This window comes from Medicago sativa, chromosome 4, assembly GCF_051527215.1.
Source record: "Medicago sativa cultivar Bolivia chromosome 4, Bolivia_mono, whole genome shotgun sequence".
Taxonomy (NCBI): Eukaryota; Viridiplantae; Streptophyta; class Magnoliopsida; order Fabales; family Fabaceae; genus Medicago; species Medicago sativa.
Window position 1 is genome coordinate 5,259,247 of NC_140752.1, and position 14,875 is coordinate 5,274,121.

The window sequence follows — 14,875 nt, forward strand, 5'->3', positions numbered from 1 at the left end:
CAAGCTTTTCCATAAATTTAATAAAATGTTGGTTTATACCAATATTGTGGACCCCTTTTGTCAAAGTGATTTTACCATTAACATACATGAATTGGTGTTTCTGGTGGGATGGAGATTGATTTATATACCTGCATATTTGGCAGAGGGGATGTCCTTGTTTTGTGCTTTCTGATATACTAGGAAACTTTACAGCCATCAAAGCTTAGGAGTGCTGACCTAATTTATGCTTCTCCCAAAATATGGTTGGAATTGTTTTCTTTTTAATATTTCGTCAGATGTTTGATACGAGATATTGATGTGGAGAAATGTGTAGAGGTTATTTAAAACAAGCTTAGGTTTTTGATTTTTTTGTTTAGGTTTATTGTGTTATTAGTGTTTAGTTAATGAGTCCTTTTTGTTGTGTGAATTGAATTTGTACCAAAACTAAGAATTGGTTGATTATTGGTTAAACAGATGTGTTGTTTTGGCCTTTGGTTATGAGGTTTATTTTGTGTTTTAGTTATTTAGTGTATTGATATTGTGTTTTTATGAATTAGATTTATCAGCAACTAAGGTGAGTGAAAGTGTCTTGGTTAATTACACTGATATGTTGGTGTGTAATTTTATGATTTTATCAGTTAAAGGTTGTCCGAAAAGAACCTATAGCTAGCATGAATAGCAGCGGAGATATCATTTGGGCTAAGGATAACAAGATTCAAACTGTTGATATAACGAGTGCAGGAGCTGAAGCAGAGGTATATGCTCATTCATAGTATAATATGCAAGCAAGAAATGAAAATTAAATTTTGTATTAATGACAAAGATGAGTATTGTAATTTTTAGATTGATGATGGAGAAAGGTTACCGTTGGCTGTTAAGGAGCTGGGAACATGTATTCTCAATCCACAAGTGAGCGAATTCTTACTATTTATTTTCCTTATTTTGCATTACTAATCTCTTAACGGATTTTAGTAAACAATCATATTTACGTTATTTAGCAATTCACGCGTTTTGATAGAGGTGGGAAATTGAATCCAAGACCACCCTTATCACTCCACTCCTTAACTCTCCCACCCCAGCCACCAAGCCAACCTTATAACTCCCAACCATTTTCCTTCAAAAAAAAAAAAAAAAAACTCCCAACCATTTTTTTAATGTTTTGATACTGTATGCTAAAAGTCCGTTATTGTTTTATAGGATTCAATTGATCATCAACATTTTTCTATACCTTATAATCTAGTATACATGAGTATTGTTTTAAATGAAGATATGTTTTATTATGTAATGTGCAATCATTTACCGGTTTGAATTCAAAACTTAATAACGCCTATATTTTATTTTGGAACTTTATAATTTAGTTCTTTGGCTTCAATTACTGTTATTAATTTGTTTCTTCATGTACATCGATTGATAACTGACTCGTGATTTGGTTGTTTATTTGAAGAGTTTAAGGCACAATCCAGATGGGAGCTTTGTTGTTGTTTGCGGGGATGGTAAGTATATTATACAGACTGCCTTGCAATGGAGAAATATGTTACGTGGTTCAGCGGCAGAAATTGTGTGGTCCTTGGATGGAGAGTATGCTGTAAGGAAAAGTAATTCAAAGATTCAAATTTTCAGCAAAACTTTTCAGGTTTGAAATTCATTTTGATGATCATGTGATAACACCATTTAAATATATTTTTATATTGCCAATTGAATTTCCTAAATAGAAATTTTTTGTAATAAGAACCTGGGATAACACTTTTAAAAAATAAAAAAAATTCAAAGCCTGACTTGGATCTCAAAATAGATTTCTCTTATTGAATAGCCGTCTGCTTACTGAAATAATTCTTCTCTAGGAAGTTTTAATTAAAGTCATTTTTTTGTTTGTATTTCAGGAAAAGAGTATCCCACCAACTTTTTCTGCCGAACAAATATTTGGTGGCCCTGTATTGGCATTATGCTCAAATGATTCCATCTGCTTTTATGATTGGGCTGAATGCAGATTGATAAGGCGAATTGAAGTGAATATGAAGGTAATTGCTTTCATGCAGTGACAGTTTTTGCCTTTTTTATTTTACTTTCCATTATTTTTAATAGAAAACTATATGAATACAGAACATTTTCAACAACCAAACCGACTTCTAACTTTTTTTTTTTCTCTCTTATTCCTTAAATTTTTTGTAATTTTTAGTATCTTGAGAACCTCTATTGGAACGATAGTGGTGATCTATTTGCGATTTGTGGTGATACATCATTCTACACTGTAAAATACAATGTGAGTCTTCTGACTTGATTTCTTAGTTCATTGCTTTTTCTTGAAGGCATTATGCCTTCTCTATCTTTTTCGGTTTAATAAGTATTTGGTAGTTAACGACAGTAAACATTTTATTTTTACTGTTGCAGTGTGATGTTGTTTCATCATATTTAGATAATGGGATACCTATGGATAAGGAAGGTGTTGAAAATCCTTGCAAGCTCCTTCATGAAATTAATGAACGTGTCAGGAGAGGGATTTGGGTTGAAGATTGTTTTATCTATACCAATTCTTCTTGGAGGCTTAATTACTGTGTTGGTGATGAGGTATCGACTCTTTCTCCTTTTTCCTTTTATCAAATAAATTAATAAATTATTTATTGAGTTACAAGGATCATATGAAATCTGTTGCTGTCTAAATTAATTCAGATAACAACAATCTTTGACTTGGACCGTCCGATGTACTTGTTGGGATATCTTGCCAGCCAAAATAGAATTTATTTGGTTGACACAGATTTCAAGTAAGTGGAATAACTGGAATAACTACCTGCTTTGTTCGTAATATCTCATGCAGTAATATTGATTATTTTTCTTCTTCTCGATTGTTCTTCAGTGTTGTGGGCTACACACTGCTTTTAAGCTTGATTAAGTACAAGTCTCTTGTGATCCGTGGTGAATTTGAAAGGGCAAAAGAAATTTTGCCATCAATTCCGAAAGAGCATCATAACAGGTAATAGTTAATTTTTTCTGGTTACTTTATTTCATAATGACTTTTCGTTAACTGGGTTATACTTACTAAAATTTTGTAAATATACTTACTGAAAAAAACACGCATATATATGTAATTATTGTCATGCACCAAATGCCCTTTCTATCTTTGACAAAATTTTCCGGTCTGATCCCGACATAAAAGTGGATCTTATGTGGTTGATAGCAAGTCTTATCACATTTATATGATCTTAAGCTGTTAGTTTGTATTCTTGTTTCAAAGGTTATTAGTTTGCATATTAGTGCGACTTTACTTCTTGCCCCATTCGATATGTTAGTCTGGACTCTATCTAGTTTACTTCCATATTTTTATCTTTGTTTGGCATGATTTTATGATTTTAATGTAAAACCTTGTATGGGATATGTAGTGCATGTTCTTTATAAGTTGTAGGTTTGTAACGTTTTTCTATTACACAAGGTGTTACTAACTATTAGTACACCAGTTTTAAAATTTGGAACACTTAATTGCAATACTTGTTTTTATGGCAGGGTCCTTCGTTTCCTGGAAGCACGAGGCATGATTGAGGATGCTCTTAACGTAGCCACTGACCCGGAGTACAGATTTGGTCTAGCCATACAGCATGGAAGATTAGAGGTTGCAAAAGTAAGTTCTTCTGTCCCAGGAAGGCAATATTACTTGTGAAAACTCATAATCTTCATTTCTCGTTTTGATGAGTTTGATTTGTCAGTTTATATTGGGAGTAATGTTCATCCTCTCTTTTTCCAGGATGTTGCTGTAGAAATGAAGAGCGAATCTAAATGGAAGCAATTGGGAGAATTAGCCATGTCTACCCGAAAGGTGTTTTTTCCCCTGTCAAACAAATTTATGTTTTTAGAGTTTTTTGTTAGTAATTGGCTGAACTATGCTCTTGAATAATGCCCAAAATCTATTTGAGTAACATATCTAAATATTCGTCAATATCTACCACTGAGCTGTCTTCTTTGCTCTTTTCCTCTTCATCTCTGCCACTGTTTTCTTTTTCTACATTTTCTGTTCCACCAGACTCCAATATCTTAATGCATTTTGTTGCCTTCTAAAATACTCAAAACCTGGGTCATCCGCCTATATGTCTCTCTTCACTCATCATATTTTGGAATCGTCGGACTGCTCCCTGCTCTTAGCCCTTCCCATGCTTCCATTATGATAGATACCAATTGATAGGGAACTGAGTTGAATAAAGGAAACTTTAATTCCTATTTATAATTAAATAGCCACTAAATTCAGAGGAAGCATATGTTTACAACACATAAATACAAACGGTAAACATGACAGTAACCAGAAAAGAAAGACCCCTGCACATAAAGCATATGTTCCTTCCATTGCTTCGATAAAACTTCCAAAATGTACAATAGTATTTTACTTAATCTCATTCCAAATCAATCCAGTAGGGAGCATTTCACTCCCGTTATTAACTCCCAAGGATCTTAGTGGATGGTTAAGGCATTGAATATTTATTTATTCTTGTCATTGTAAGTAATGTTTTTGTAGGCACTTGATGTTTATTTTTGGCCGCTCACTGTATTATCTGTTCTTGCAGTTTGAAATGGCTGAAGAGTGTTTAGAACATGCAATGGATTTCCATGGATTGTTGCTTCTACATTCTTCTATTGAAGATTTTGGAGGAATATCAAAACTTGCAACTCTTGCTAAAGAGCATGGGAAGAAAGACTTTGCTTTCCTTTGCTTATTTATGTTGGGTAAACACGAAGACTGTCGTCAACTATTAGAAGAAAGGTAAGATTCCACCATTGCACAATTTTCATTAATGTCATTAATTAAATAGGCGGTGGGGGGTTGATTAGACTGTGATTACGCGTAGCTGACTTATGCTTTTTGCATTGCAGCAATCAGAATCCAGAAGCTATCTTGATGGGTCAATCATATCTTCCAAGCAAGGTCTCAGAATTATTGGAAAAATTGAGAAAAGATCTCAGCAAGGTAATTATTTCTTTTTTATTAACAGATAGACAATAGCTTACTTAAATAAATTTTTATATTTATTTGGTAATTTACACAGGTTAATCCAAAACATGCCTATTCTTTGGCTAATCCCGAGGAGTATCCGGGTTTGTGTGAATATTGGCAAGTAGCAGCAGCGCCAGCTCTCATTCCCTTCAATGTAATTGAAGAAATATTCTCATATCTCCCTGTAAGATCTGTGTTAAATGTTGTCAGCCGTCTCAATAAGTACTTCAATTACATCATTCGCAATGAGCATTTCGTTCAAATGCATTTGGAGAAGTCTGGATTTATAAACCCATACCTCATCATGATTTCAGAACCAGATGAATATCATTATTATGATTTTCCTTTGGTAACCGTTTCTGTTAATTCTTTACTGGATGATCCAACTTCCATAACTCTTCGGGAGTCTTTTTTATTTGAACATTCTTTCAAAACTACCTGGTGGCTTCTTTGTTCATGTAATGGGCTGTTATGCTTTCGAGATATTTTTCAGCCATCTCAGCTATGCTTTTGGAACCCTGCCACAAGATTTAAATTGGAAGTCATTTCCGAAATGGAAAAGGATAATTCTGTATACTCTTTCGGATTTGATCCTTTAGCTAAAACTTTAAAGTTGGTAGTGTTCTGTGTCCAAAGAGTGGGTGCATATGCCCTGGAAAATACAGTTAAAGTTTTCAATTTAAACAATAAATCATGGAAGGATGTTCAACAGTTACCGGTAGTTCCATTGTATTGGTTTGAAAGGTCTCGACGAAACAGTGGTTTCCATTTAAATGGAAGTATAAACTGGTTGGCGCTTCGCAATTACTCCTTTTCAGATTACAATCCTGATCATGTTCATTATATTACGACTGATCGATATGTAATCCTTTCACTCAACCTGTCCACCGAGATTTACACAGAACTGTTACTACCGGAGGGATTTGAGAAAGTACCAAAGCGTCAACCTCGAATTGCAGTTTTGATGGACCAAATTTGTTTTTGCCACGATGCTGAGGATACCAATTTCGTTATATGGCAGATGAAGTGCTTTGGAAATCGTGATTCTTGGGTAAAGTTGTTTACATTTGGCTACGAGAATTTCCCTTCAGCAAACCAACTTCAATGCTTGGATTTTAACCCTGTATATCTTTCTCCGGATGGTGATAAACTGATTTTGGTTAGAGCGGATGGTGTAACCGAAGTAGCATTTGTCTACTACCATAGGGACAATAGAGTAAGTCGGATTGGTATTGCAAACAACTTACTGTGGACAGAAGCCATGAGCTATGTTGCGAGTATGGTTTACAGTAAGTTTCTATTCCATATATTAATTGAATTAAATGTGAACCTGACTTCTGCATATTATGTTTCTTATTTTAAAATTATGCTCTGATATTGTTTTTTTAAGTTGTTGACTACATACTGATTATCTCTGCTTTGATTATGATCTGTGATATTGTTTTAATATGTGGACTAGAACCTAAAAACAAGAGTGGTATTGAACCATGTCTGTCCAAACCTGAGAAGGAAAATAAAAAGAAATTTCTAAATGTGTTTGATATTTCTCATAGTTTGGGTTGAACTCAAACCAACTCAGGCAAAGATATTTGAATAGGATGCCATTTAATTATATTATTTTGGAATTTGAGATATTTTATAGTTCATGATATGGCGCCCCTACCCAAATGGTCATGCTCATCATTAAGTTGAGTTTGACAGCAATCTACGGGTTTCTGACCCCATACCCAAATTGAGGACATATGTTGTTCAGGTAACAAGTTTGGTTAAACATTACATAGAGCAATATTACTTGGCACAACCTACAGCTTTAAATGCATTACTGTTTCCAATACTCACAGTGCTGTTTCTAGCAATTCTCATAATGATGTTTTTCTGCAAATTGAAAGATTATACACTTATGTTACTTTATGTCCTTTTGTTACAGTTAACTGATGAAAATGGAGAGGGTTATACTGAAGAGCAGGAAGAACTATAAGAGGCTGATGAAGAGCTGAGCACAAATGAAGGAGCCCAGTCATCATAAACTCATTTGGTTGGGACAACGTGAAAATTCAAATTTTGTTTCTGGTGATTGATTGTTTCTGATGTGGACTACTGGAGATTAATATAGAACTATTACCATTTACCACCCAAGTCCTACCAATTATAGTTTAGTCATATATTTTTACCACTTATAGGCTGTATATTTCGGAATTATAGATGATAACATAAAATTAGGTCCATTGTTAGGAGTACCAAATCTCTGAACCATTTTGGCCTATTCTTTTTCATAATTTTGTGCAGTTATTTTTTTTGTGGTAAAAATACATGTGGGTATAACGATGCTAAAATTTTCCTTCAAGCTATTAATTGCTTAAGAAAATATGAAGACCACAAGGAGTTGAATTGTATGTTACATCTTAATATTCTTTCATCTGTTAGATTTTAGAGGTTATGATCCATGCTAGGGACGTCTCTAAAAACTGCTCAGGCATCTATGCTCTGTCATAGTTATGCAATGAAGGAAGAGTAGTGAAACCAATATTTCACTCATAGTTACACATACTTGTCTCATAGAATTTAAAAATTGAAATAGCTTATTTACGAAACCTTCAAAAATGCTGCTCAAAATGCGAATATGGGTACTGCACTGTAGGGATGATGTGTCATATATGAAATTTTAAACATTTTAATTCATTGAATATGATGCTAGGCATCGACGTGAGGACATGCACGAACAATAGATACTAATTAAATCATTGATATTAATCAAGAATGTTGTATTAATTCCCGGTTATTGGGGGCAGTATGGAAAAATAAAGTATTGTTAAGTGGTGTTGAAGAGGGAAATTGAAATTCTATGTTTTTTTTTTCTTCTCCTTTTTGATACGTGGTACTTCATTTTAATTTCTTTTGTCAATTTGTACTTAAGGTGCTTCATGTATGTGAAGTACACTGTGATGGTTTATAAACTTTATACAAATATTTCATAGTGGCATTAAAACTGGTTTGGGTATGATCTAATTCACCTTGAAAGTATAATTGCTCGAGTGATAACTGGGGTAAGGTTTGTAGAGAGTCAACCGAACCTGAATGGTAACTTTTACTAGGCTTCACATATTCGTATGTCATCGTATCTATCAATTAATTCTTCAACCTCTCAATATGGTAATGTGATGAATGAATAGTCAATTTTATCGGTCTGATATGACATGCTTTGGCATATATCACTTGATTCAAAATATAGCATCAGAAAGAATTTCTAAAGTGTAGGACACTTCAAAAGTTCTGATAAACTGAGATTTTGCCAAAATGAAATGGTTGTTACTTGTTTGAGAATATCAAAAGTTTATATAGTCACCAGGAACTATGTATCCTTAAGGCACTTTAAACGTCTCACTATATTTTTATGCCTTATTGATCCTAGGGTTTGAACTTCTTATATAAATATATATCTCTTTGGTTCCTCTCCATCCTTTATTGGCCATAGCTTCTTTACAGCAATTACATGTTTTTTGGAGTCTATACACGATAAACAACTCCAGAGCAACCCTTTTCCTATAATATAACGTCTGAATTTGACAACTTTATGATAATATTCTATATACTTCTTTTCAGATTCTTCATAACATTTCCTACTATATACAATATTAATTCAATCTAAATTCTACTAAATTGTTCTAGAGAAATCTAGACATACATGCACATCAATTCTTAATATTCTATAAATTACTAATGTATTTTAAAGAATTAAAAAAAAATTGCTCCACATCTTAACAACTTCTAAGTTTGCGTGTCACATTTTAATCATCCTTCCAAAAACTTGTCAATCCACTTAGGCTTTGTTTAGTAAAAATACTCACTCCGTCCTTATATTTAAGGAGTGCATCTTTGCTCCATTTTGGTTTCCTCAATTTACCCCATTTCAAGTCATAGATGTGTGACATGTGGAAAAAATAAAATAAACGGCTGAGATTAAAACCTTACAAAAACCAAACTTATCAATCTGTTGTATTACCTGCCTCCTTTCTTCTTCTTCTCAAGTATAGGCGACCTCCGTCAAAAACGAAAACACATTTTTTCTGGTACTGCATTTGTGAGATTTCTTCATTGTTGTTAACAACAAGCTTCAACGAATTGCTATTTTGATTCAAACTCAGAGATCAGCAAGTGATTACAACAAACACTAAATATTCATTATTTACACAAAGATCATTAGAATTTCAAATTCTAATTTTCAAGCCCCCTTGCATTTTTCATATTTTTTAAGAAAAATTGTCAATGTAATTAATGTGTCTGTTTTGTGTGTTAATATTACCAAATTGTCCTTTGTTTGTATGTGTATTAAATTTGATTTTTCATATTTCAAGACAATTTAGTAATATTAATTATGAGTATGTTTAGGAAAAAAATAAATGCATCTAGTAATTTGAAAAATGATTTATATTTAAGGACAAAACTAAAGTCAAATGAGTATTTAGATATAGAGACGGAGGGAGTAGTTGATAGTTGATGACTACTAGCAAATAGCTTATAGCGATAATCTATGACTGATGACAAATAACTAATAAACTAATTAAAGTATTTGGCAAATTTAACAGTTCAACTAGCTTATAATTGTAAAATGACATTGAATGACATTCTTAATTCTAATAAATTATTATTATTATATATATATATATATACTAGTATGGATACCTGTGCCAAGCACGAGCTAGAATTCAACCATACTTAAGTGAAAAAATGTTGTATGTATCAAGTGTAAGTTACATTTCAACATTGAATAAAAGTGGAGGTTGGACAACATATAAGTTGGAAGACTCATATACTTAATACCTTAAATATTCGGTGAAAATGTAATATCATTCTCACTTGGATGATTGCTCTAGCTCCAATGGATCGATCCACACCACCGTGAGTTCCCCCCATAAATTCCAACGGTCGTAACAAAACTTGGTTCGACTTTGTAGCGCGAGCGCGAGTGGGAGAGTTGTTATTGGGTCAAATGTGAGTAAAAGTTCAACATTGAATTCAAGAGTATATATCGAGCAACATAATATATCTAATGTATTAAGATTTAGGGTGAAGATGTGGTGTCAATATCACTTATGTGGTTTCTTTTAGTCTAAAGTGATGATTAAACTAAATGTATGATCCCCGGTAGTAAGAAAATTATGAACTATTTTTTTTTTTTAAGTTTTTAGATGTCATGTATTTCTTTCAAATAATTCTTAATTCATTCTTTCAAACATTAATTTTAAATGAAACATGAATTAAATTTGTATGAATAAAAGCTCTCGCCAATTTGAGATTTTGAATGAGTCGCTTATACACATTACTCATTTATCTTTTAATAATAATACTTAATAAGAATGTAATTTCTTCAACAAATGTGTTCCACAAATAACTATATTGTTATATTCCAACAACACTTATTTATTTTAAAATAATTTATTTAATTAGATCTGTATAAAAGTGAAGAGATACGTTTCATAAACATTATTCTCTATTAGGCCCACCACTGTTTATTACGGTGTTAGCCCTATGGCTTTAAAGCTAAAGGGGTCCTAGTAATCTTAAGTTAAGTCGGGAGGTTAGTAAAGTTTGACCATTAACTGTAACACCCATACCAGACGTATCTAGAAAGTCCAGCACGTGTGTTAATATTAGTACTGGATACATTAAAATTTACAACATAAATTACACACGAATGAATATTTATACAACAAATTGCGTTCGTACATAATTCACATAAACAGCTCATCTATACCTTTATAATTACATCCTTAAACTCCAAAGCACCCTACAGCGACACGAACGCACACTTGCTGAAATATCCATCCGACTTCAAGCTTGCATAGCATCCTGCTTATCTGAAACAAATAAGGATTGGGATGAGACATAATGTCTCAGTGAGTTCCCCTAAATCCTAGGCTATTGGCAACCTCAAGGGGAAACCTACGGTCACCATGTGTCTACATTACAACCTGACGGTTGATTATACGTGTGTGGGGACTTACATACTTAGACGGTAGTGCATACTAGAGCCGTCATATCCTTATCTTAACTTGTTATAGGTTTCACTTCCTATACGTGTCATGGCGGTCGAGGGGAAATCTAAGACCGCATTGCCAAGAATACGCTCTACGTATCGAGGCCTAAACATAACATAATCATGACACGATTCTAAACCGGACGATTAGGGGAAACCTAAGATCGTCATCGGTAACATATAATTTACTTGCTCTATTCCATGCCTTGTACTTATCATGTAGCATCTAGTGCTTTTGTTCTTAAACATAAACGTGCATGGATTTATTCTTGCATAAACATTAGATACATAATCATATTCATATCGTGCATAAACGTATTCTAAGTTCATTCATTTGGTTAGCGTTGAACAAACAATCATTATCTTGGTTCATTTTACGGAGAGCCCCGGGTGGAGTAACCCCGAGTACAATCCCATACATGACCGATGTACGTACATCGGACTCCCTCAGTGTTGTGCGATCCCCTTACGGAGTTTCCCCCGTTTCCAAATGGAAACCCCTTGAATCCATACCTTCATGGATTGCAAGAGACACGAACACCTACATCTTAATTACTCAGTACCATGTGATCCCCTTACGGAGCCTTCCCCGTTCCCATCATGAGAACCCCTTGAATCCATACCTTCATGGATTGCAAGAGACATGGCACCTACATTACATTAATCATGGTCTTGTCATTCATTTAGGTTAAACCTAATCATGCATACATATTTACCTCAGAACCTTGATCGATCCGATTAATGGTAAAGTCTAGTGATTAACTAATCAAACCACATCTTAACATACTTGCTATCTTAATCTTAAACATGTGCGAAGAGATTAACTTCGCGTCTTATCTTTCTAGGGATCTTGCTATCTAGCTAGTTCTCGACGACTATGTCGAGGCTCTAGTTTTCCCTTGCTTAATGGATAATTTACTACCCAATTCATATCATGATTCTCTCGTATGCCATGCTTTACTAACATACATAATACTTGCCTCTTTAACGTAAGAATCTTGCTTCCATTGATCATCATTTGGGACCTTGGTTTGAGGGGTTTACATTTATAAAAGACTGCACAAAAGATCCGGAACGAAAATCATCAAAACTGCCAGAACGTGCAAGCAGCACCAGGAGGTACCACTTGCTCGCCATTGCGAGCTATCCTTACTCGCCGTTGCGAGTTCACTTACTCGCCGTGGCGAGTTGGTGGCGAGTAACACTCCAGGGTGGGTGTTTTGCTTGCCATGGCGAGTAATAGCTCGCCGTGGCGAGTTATGACAGTCCAGAACTTGTAAAAATGGTATTTTCAACCCAAAAACCTCAAACCAAGTGCCTCTAAGTATTTTGAAACATATTTGATCATAGGATACTTATAAAACACTCATATTGCAAGTATTATCATGTTTAGCAAACATGACAAGAAAAGGGCAACTAAACATATACTTAAAAACCCTAGAAATATCATATGATTCATATCAATTAACAAGGCTTAACATAATCCCAAAGGGTGGGAAATCTATCTATGGAACTCACCTAATCACAATCTTGAAGCAACTCCAAGCTCCAAGCTCAAACATGCCCAAAACCTTAGTTTTGCTCCCTTTGCTTCCTTGCTCATACCATTCAAACTTGTCATCCCTTTCTTGCAAACCAAGACACCATTTCAAGCTCAAAACCATACTCCAACATTACCCTCAAAACACATATTCAAAACTTGAAATCAAAAGGAATTCTTGGTGAGGAAGGATAAAGATATTAACCCATTCAACCTTAATATTCTTACCTTGATCATGTAGAAACCATTCCTTGTACCAATTTAGAATCCATCTTCACCATACACCAAACCCTAGTTTTCCAATCACTTCTTCAAGAGGAGAAAATAGAAGAAATCAAACACAATCCATACTTCCTTAAGCTTAAATGATCATAAGAAAACAAGTTTGAAAGCTTACCATGAGAGGATGAAGTTTCATGAAAGATTGGTGAAGAGGAAAAGAGATGGGATTATCTTCATGAAAGGTGGAAAAGGAAAATCAAGAGACCATGAAAGAGCCATTTTATTTCACTTGCCATGGAGGAAAGAAGATTTGAATGATTTGGTGGAGAAGGAAGGAGATGTGCGTGGGAGAAGAGAAGAGAGAAGGGAGAGAAATGTTTTCCCAACCTAGAGAGAGAAAAGAATAAGGGAAATGAGATATTTTCCCATCCAAAACATATAAATATCCTTTTCCGTGAAATTGCCATTATGCCCTTGCCTTTAAACGGGTTAAATCCGAGACTGATACTTTTCCCGTAAATAGCTGACATGTCATAAAATATTTCCAATAACTTACTTTCCATGAATTAAATTCATCTGACACGGTCAACGGGTAATATACCGATACTGTCAGGCGGGATATTACATTAACTGTTCCACCTAGAATCAAACTCATGTTCTCCATAATAATTCGTCGTTGATGGACCTAATTGACCACATGAACAAAATTTCTTGTTTTATTAATTTAATTTTTTAATTTAACATCGTGGTGATTTTGTTTGAATCTACTACAAATTACTAATCAACATTTATTTATCCTCTAAAAAAATTAGCATTTATTTATTCAATATTGGTATTAGCATTTTCTTTCTATTTTCATAAACTCCTAAAACATACAACACTCATGACATTCTATTTTCTTTATATTTTCTTTCTATTTTCTTTCTATTTTCTTTATATTTAAAAATGGTTTTTATAATATATGGTTTCCATTTTTTTTTTGGAGAGAATATCCTTTCCATTTATATAAATTAGTGCAATTAGAAAAATATACTCATGAGATATTTTGTATTTTTTCTCTCAAGTACTCCAGCGGTTAAATTCACACAATGAGGGGTATAAGTTTGAACATTGACACATGCATATCAATATCAATGGAGCTTCCAACCGAGTTGCAATTATAGGACTGTAAAATTTATTTGAGCATTAATATGAATTATGAAATTAGAATTATTTGAAATATTTTTACTAAAAAAGCATTGATTGTAATGTGATTGAACTCAAGTGGTTAGTGAGTTCCAAATTAATCAGGAAACCTGAATCTTTCGATCAAACTCCGGTATACAAAGAGTCCTTTATAACAAAAATATTTTTTTTCACAAAGAAAAAAAATCCTATTTTGAGAGGTAAAAAATTAATTACTTCACAAATATTTATAATTTAAATTTAATTTCAATTGAATACCGGTATTAATCATATTTATGTGGTTAAAGGTCACTGCATGAAATATATTAACAATATAAATATAAATTCCATATTAATAAAAAATGGGAATGCAATCTTGGTTTAATTTCAAAGTAACTTTTTAAAAATTAGCAACAAATTTGCTTAATTTTTTTTTTGTAGCAATTCTCATGGTCCAAGACAAAAAATTGTAAATTATAATTAGTGATGATGGTGCTATGAATAAGAAACTTCTATAATAAGCTGAAAAAATTTAATGTATATAGTATAATATTTAAGGCTTTAGTAAAAAATTAAGACATTTTTTTACAAAAGTTTAAGGCATTGTTGTATACTTAGAAATATTTTATCACAAATTAATTTTAGCATCTGTGGTCATATCAATGAACAAAGTTCATTTGATTAAATGTCATAATATTTTCAAATGAAATTCAAGATGATAAAAACAACAATTGAGACAAAGACTATCACTGAAATGAATAGAAAAGACCGTGTTGGCTCTTTTTTTGGATTCGATTTATGTCCCTAATTTTTTATCGGGTTAGATTTACGTCCCCTACTTTTTTTTTCTCCATAAATTTTATTTTTATCTTAAAAAAACTTGTTAGTGTAGATCCTTAAAATGTCAATTATTTTCTACTTTTAATTTACAAAATGTCTTTTTTTTAGGGAATTAGCAAAATGT

The 14,875-nt window shown here is 33.2% G+C and overlaps 1 pseudogene across 1 annotated transcript; it reads left to right on the forward strand.

The window, feature by feature from the left end:
* Positions 1 to 305: 305 nt before the first annotated feature.
* LOC146925700 (coatomer subunit beta'-1-like) lies at positions 306 to 7,103 on the forward strand (annotated as a pseudogene). Its single transcript, XR_015006038.1, has 16 exons — positions 306 to 315; positions 537 to 553; positions 618 to 734; positions 823 to 888; positions 1,424 to 1,612; positions 1,860 to 1,997; positions 2,156 to 2,239; positions 2,368 to 2,544; positions 2,647 to 2,738; positions 2,831 to 2,947; positions 3,475 to 3,589; positions 3,713 to 3,784; positions 4,524 to 4,720; positions 4,831 to 4,924; positions 5,004 to 6,240; positions 6,898 to 7,103. The product of XR_015006038.1 is annotated as a coatomer subunit beta'-1-like (transcript).
* The last annotated feature ends 7,772 nt before the right edge of the window (positions 7,104 to 14,875 follow it).